Below are 7,112 nucleotides of genomic sequence, written 5' to 3'. Positions count from 1 at the left end.
AATTGATAAATTATTAAGGGAAAATCCTTTAAAAGTTTATCCTTTAAATCCTGCATTAAATAAATTAAGAAATTCAGAATCAGAAATGTTAATGTAACTTGTAGAATAATGCAAATATTTCTTCATGGAAAAACACTCTGTTTTAATAAACAGTTTTTTATATAAAGGTATGATTATATCGCATCAAATAGTTACATTTTTCAAATTTAGTTTTTATAATATTAAAGTGAAAAATTAGTTATACGTTTGTCAGAGAGCTATGAATATCTGTATTTATAAAAGTTAGTAAGCAGGTGTTTAGTGGTATATATTCTAAGACCAAATAGAACATCTTACCTGGAATGCCAAAAAAGAAGTTAATGTATGGAAGAAGATAATCTATATATCTATCTATATTGACCTATCTATCTTTATATATGTTAAAATATTATTTTACCATGTATAGATATGTTACATTTATTAATACTGAGGAATACTACCTTAACAGTATAAAGATTTGTTGCTTTTGTTCATGAAGTGTTTGTTTAATGATGTAAAGAGATGTGTTGCACCTGATTGGTCTAATAACATCCAGTACCTGGGAAGGGAAAAATAGGTGGAGCTAGCCTGAGAAGAGAATAAATAGGAGAGATCTTTCTTTCTAGAGGAAAGAAAGAAAAAAATGAGGAGAAGGAGAGAGACAACCCAGGGCCAGGAGCCAGGAGAGAGACAACACAGGGCCAGAAGCCTGGCATCCACTAGCTAGCAGTCACAAGGCGTAGTGAGAATAAGGTATACAGAAGGAAGAAAGTAAAGTCCTGAGGCAAACAGTGCATAAAAAGAAACAGGTTAATTTAAGTTAAAATGAACTGGCTAGAAATGTGCATCCAAAGCTAGTAAGTCTCTGTGTCATGAGTTGGGAGCTGGTTGTTGGTACAAAAGAAAAAGATATATATTACTGATAGCATAACTTTAATTAGTCTAATCAAAACTAGAAAACCTTCACAAAGCTAATGTTCAATTACTAAGACGGGAAATAGTTAAATATAAAAATTGGTAATATAAACTATTTTTGTAGTAAGAGAGACCTTCTTTGGGAGATTGTTGGTGTTCTCTCTCTCCATGGCCAGATTGGGACTGTACCATGTGATCCTTCTGAATGGTGTGTCTATTTACTACAGGGGACAGGTGAAAACTCAGTAAGGTCTCTACTTCCTTCTCACCCAACATTTCTCCAAAAGAATAATTCAGCATGAACTTTGAAATCCCTTACATTTAAAGCTCTTGCTCATTCATTATGCTGTCTCAGAGATCTCTGTGGCACTCATCCAAGGAACACTTGGTGGCTTTGTGGTATCCTTGTGTTTATCCATTTAACCACAGACAGTGAGCATCTTGGGAGTGTGTGGCCAATTTGTTTTTTAGTCACACAAGAACATTAAGCTTTTGCAGTAACAGAAGAAGGCCCACCACACCTGTTTCATGGTCACAAGAGCAGAATTTGTGTCCAGTCACTGCTATTCACGTTTCTTAAACCAAGGAAGTCTTTTTGTTTTCCATTTAGAAACAAGGAAAACAATGCTCACCTCTCCTGCAATTTTCTGAACTAAGCGCATTTAGTATTTTGTCAAACATTTGGTAAGGTGGCCTGTAATGAGAGCTACAATTTTTCTTAAAAGGTATTTTCTGTGTCTTGTGATGTTCAGATTGTTAATTGTTCTTATTCTCTCCTCCTCTCCTGTCACACCCCATAGCCCCCACTTGCTGTCTTGGTGGTGGTCTTCCTCCAGGCATATTCTCGTATGCTTTCAAGACATCTGCATTCCATTGCTCTCGATTGGACCACCCTCACCCTCTGGCAGGCCACATCTTTCTCTATCTCAGTCCCTCTTATATTTTGATATGTCTAATGGACATGCACACACACACACACACACACACACACACACACACTAATGTATATCTGTAGTGCATATCAGGAAGGAAGGGAGCTAAATATAATTTGAAAGGCAAAGTATTCAATAATATTTTAAAGAAACCCAGTGTTAGCTCCTCATTAATTTAAATGTAGCTGAATTCCATTATACTAGTATAAACAAAGGAATGTTGAAAACCAAGTTGGCTACTAGAAGAGCACCTGTCAGAAGGGAAACTTCAAAAGCCTGTAGTCACACATGTGAACAGGCATTACTCACCAAATGAAGACCATTGCATGAGGGCCGGCGTTCCATTCAAAATTATGGGGAGATTAGTGGAGGGCAGGGTAAGAAAATACATTCTTTCAATTATGCATTTACCCATTTGATAGAAACGCTAAGGATTACTAAAAGATTTTTCCTAAGTTGTTGACATTTGTTAAGTGCTGTCCTTAAACATTTAGGACGTGTGCCTGAAGGACAAGTCAACCCCGTGATTGCAGGGCCAAAAATGAGCTACTCACACTTCCTAGGAGAATGCAATAATCCCATGGATCCACTGTGTTTTGCTGGCTTAATGAGTTCTAGGGTGAATCAGAAATAAGAAAGGATCCAAGAGCATGTTACTCTATCAGAATATCGTGGCAATAGAGGCCTTGGAGACAGCAAAGAAGCAACTGGTCATGGGATTAAAGCAAACACATCAATTCAGAATTAGAGAAAAGTCAGAAAATGGAAGGCTCTGTTGGGGATAATGTGAAATGTTACCATGGAGTTTCACAGAAAGACAATGAAGTTGTCCTGAAACTGAGTAAAACACTCAGAGGTAGCACAGAATATACACATGACATGAAATTTGATGCTGAAAAGGAAAACCAATGAATATTTTGAATGGGAAGACTTGGAAATTGGCACATTTGGTGAAGAAATAGAATCTTGTATGGATGGAAAACTATATAGAATTCATTAATATTTGATTTGAGAAATATGCTGCCAAAATTTATATCCACTCTTTTTAAAATCACATTTTAAATTTATTTTTTACTTATTATTTTATGTGTATGTGTGTTATGACATGCGGGTGGAGCTCACAGGACATCTTTTGGGCCTCAGTCAGTACCAACCACTTTGTGTTCCTAGGATCCAGCTCAGGTCTTCAGAGTGAGTTCCTGTATGTGTTGAGCCATCTCTCTAGCTCATGGATTTCGTTTAGTGAAACAAAGTATCACAATAGATATAATCTAGGCTGCCTACAAATTTATAATCTTATTTTCTTGATGTCCTCAGCTCCTTAGTATTGTAATGACAGGTGTGTGCCACCATGCTGAGTAGCACAGTAAATTACTATGTTGTGGAATATTATTTTAACTAGGCAAAGATATGTTACATTTGTAGCATATTACCTTATCTGTGTAAATGTATGCAACATTTGTTTAATGATGTTAGGGATGTCTTACATTTTATTTATGCTGCCTCTGTTAATTATGTAATGGTGTGTTTCACTTTGCCTGCTTAAGGCACCTGATTGGTTTAATAAAGAACTGAATAGCAGAGAGGGATAGGCAGGGTTAACAGCAGGTAAGAGACAAAGAGTAGAAGGAAAAAAATTTAGGCTCAAAAAAAAAAAAAAAAAAAAAAAAAAAAGAATGATCGAGAGAAGAGAGAGGATAGAGTGAAAGTCATGCCAGGACAAGAAGCCAGGCAGCAGTCAGCCAGCAGACATCATAACAACAACAAAGAAAAGATAAACAGCTATGAGTCAAAACATCAATAAAGAGAAACAGGTTAATTTGAGTTAAAAGAGCTAAGCTAGGCTGAGCACTCAAAATTAATAAGTCTCAGTGTCATAATTTAGCATCTGGTTGGTGGCCTAAGAGGAAAACCCAGTACATGCTAAACATTAGTAAAATCTTGTTTAAATGCTATAATCCTGTTATTTTAATAAAATGCAAACATCACATAAATTTTTTCCATAGCATTTTACATAAAGAACATCTTCTTAGCTACCCTGCATGGCTCATCAAGGTACTAAATAAAATTCAATCTATTACTGAAAAAGACAAGACAAATTTGCTATTCACTTTTCTATTCTGTGATAAAACACTGTGATTTAGGTAACTTAAAGAAGAGTGAGTCTATTTTTGCTTCAAGTTCCAGAGCATTAGGATTTTCATGTCAGAGAAGCATGGTAGAAGGCAGTAGCCACAAAAGTTGACCAGGACTCTAGAAACTCCCATCCCCTGCTAGAAAGACAAAGCAGAGAGAATGACCCGGATGTGACTTAAAGCTTTTACACTCAAAGTGATGTGCTTCCTGCATCAAGGTTGTACAAACCAAACCACCCCAAACAGCACCAACTGGGCTCCAAGTGTATGACCGACGCTTGTCATCCAAACCAGCACAACATACCAAAGTGCTGTGGTGGAGTAGGCGACATTTGTGAAGAGGAAATCTTCCTTAATCGAGATGCAATTTGGAGACAAATTTCTCAGTATATAATTTGATGGTTTTTAGTGCAACAGTTACATTCACAATGAACATGAGCGTGAATACATTCAATAAGGCTGAACTATTTCAAATGACTTGAATTAAGAAATTGAAAAAACTCAAATATTTAAGATTGTTCTTATTTAGCCTTTGTACTGTCCTGTCTTTGGAGTTCTGACAAGATATGCCCTCAGCTACTGCCACTAAGAGCACCTCTTATGCCTACTAAATATGTCCCCTTTTAAAAGGGCCCTGCCCACATCCTATCCCTCTCTCTCTTTCTCTCCCTTTCTGTCTGTTCCCTCTGTCTCTGTCTCTCTGTCTGTCCCTCTCTCTCTCTCTCTGTCTGTCTCTCTCCTCTTTCTCACTGCTCTATCCCTGCAAGCCAGGCTCCCCTCTCCCCTTTCCCCTTTTATGATCTTTTCCCAATAATAATAATAATAATAACAACAACAACAACAACAACAAACCCTTCGTTTTAACTCCATCACATGATGTTTCTCTCTGGAGCCATGTTTGAAAAATTATAACACCATTTCCCTAAGGAAATGCCCGGTGGCCTACAAGGATGAACCCAACTAACAATCTAAGCAATAGTGGAGAGGCTACTTTAAATGCCTTTCCACGATAGTGAGATTGACCACTACCTTATATGCCATTCTAGAGCCCTCATCCAGTAGCTGATGGAAATAGAAGCAGAGACCCAAAGCTAGACACTGAGCAGAACTCCTAGAATTAAGTTGCAGAGAGGGAGGAGTGATGAGCAAAAGGGTCAAGACCAGCCTAGAGAAACCTATAGAAACAGCTGACCTGAGCAAAGGGGATCCCAATCTGATAGCTGGGAAACCAGCATAGGACTTAACTAGACTCACTGAATGTGGATGGTAGTTAGGAGTGCAGGACAGTCTATGGGGCCTCTGGTAGTACATCAGTATTTATCCCTAGTGTAGGAATGGACTTTGGGAGCCCATCCCACATAGATGGACTTTCTCAGCAGAGATACATGGGGGAGGGCCTAGGTGCTGCCCCAAATGATATGACACACCTTGAAGACTCCCCAGTGGAAGGCCCCACCGTCCCTGGGAAGCAGAAAGAGATGGGCTGGGGTTTGGTGGGGTTGATAGGGGAGGAGGGGAGGGTGAGAGAACTGGGATTGGCATGTAAAACAACCTTGTTTCATATTTAAATAAAAAAGGAAAAAATTACAACACCAATTTTGGATAAAAATTTCCTCATGAGAAGGAAGGAAAGAAGGAAGGAAGGAAGGAAATTAAGTAGAAAATCCCCAAAGCGTGTAAATTAACCTGTTAATAAAAGTTTTCTTCCTGCACTGACCTAACAGTGCTCCAGTGTGTGCTGCAAATGATTATTTATTTTATTTCTATTTTAACAGATGAGTCTTTTAGTAGAAAGAAAAAAACAAAAAACAAAAACAATCAGCAAACACCAACGGCGGCAGTTAACACACATTTCTTCCAATCCAGACAGCTCTGCGTTTCAGCCCTTTGCTTTGAGGCTGCCTCTGCACAGCACCAAGTGTTTTCCCTTCGGGGCTCTGCTGTTACCTGCTCCGGGGGCTTCATGTTCTCCAGCTCATCTTCTGCACTTCGGATGGAAACACAGCTTCTGCCGAGACTGTGGACCGATGCAATTGGCTTTAAAGGAAATCACAAAATGTCCTCCATTCTGCAGGAAGGTGTGGCCATTCAGGGCCACAGTCTGGGTTTGGCCACATAGGTAAGAGCATATGTACCACCGCGATGTTAGATGGATGCAGAGCATCGTTAATCACAGAAATAAAGTTGCTTCTGTTCTTGGCCAAGTTGATGAGGTCACTGTCAGAGTGGTGGGAGAACTCAAATACATAGGCCAGATCATCCGGGCAGATAACACACACACACGCACACGCACACGCACATGCTCTCTCTCTCTCTCTCTCTCTCTCTCTCTCACTCACACACACACACACACACACACACACACACACACACACACACACACACGGAAGCCGTACCAACGTAGAGCTCCTAGGACCCCCAACATTCTTTTTGATATGACTTGGTCCTCATCACCCAGGACTGCTGCTACCAGGTCGGAATCAAGGGGGTTCCAAGCTTGGTACTCAATTGTGTTATCTTCTGAAATAAAATCTGTTCCTCATACACAGATTCTCTAGGGACCAAATTCTTTGTTACAAGTGCATTCTTCTTTCCAAGACAGGAATTACGCCTCCGTTCTCATGCGGTCCCACCACCACATTCTTCCTTGGCTGGATTCCTCTTTTGCCTCTGCGCGCACCACCTCCACCTTGGTTGTCCCAAGTCTGGAAGCCTCCACTTGGTCTGCTTCTCCCTCCACCTCCTGTACGCCCGAGCCTTTGCTTAGTCTCCACCTTGAGCAAAGCCTCCTAGGACTCCTCCTCCTCTCCTGCCTGTCTCACCAAAGCCTCCTCTGTCACCAAAGGTGCTCTCATGGGGCCGAACCCTGGCTTCATCATTGCGTTCTGGTCCAGCAACCCACAGTTCAAGCTTTCACACATGCTACTGGTCTTAATTATATTATGAGAAAAAGAGCTGGAAACTCACTTTTTTAAAAATGTATTAATTCATTATGTATCCAGTGATTATGGATCCAGTGTTCTGCCTACACATATGCCTGAAAACCAGAAGAGGGCACCAGATCACATTATGGTTGGTTGTGAGCCACCATGTGGTTGCTGGGAATTGAATT

General features: G+C 39.9%; 1 pseudogene; it reads right to left on the bottom strand.

The window, feature by feature from the left end:
• Window positions 1-5,818: 5,818 nt before the first annotated feature.
• LOC127233170 (rRNA 2'-O-methyltransferase fibrillarin-like) lies at window positions 5,819-6,876 on the bottom strand (annotated as a pseudogene).
• Between the last annotated feature and the right edge of the window lie 236 nt (window positions 6,877-7,112).

The sequence above is a fragment of the Phodopus roborovskii genome, unplaced genomic scaffold (genome assembly GCF_943737965.1).
Source record: "Phodopus roborovskii unplaced genomic scaffold, PHOROB, whole genome shotgun sequence".
NCBI lineage: Eukaryota > Metazoa > Chordata > Mammalia > Rodentia > Cricetidae > Phodopus > Phodopus roborovskii.
This window is presented reverse-complemented; position numbering and strand designations above follow the sequence as displayed.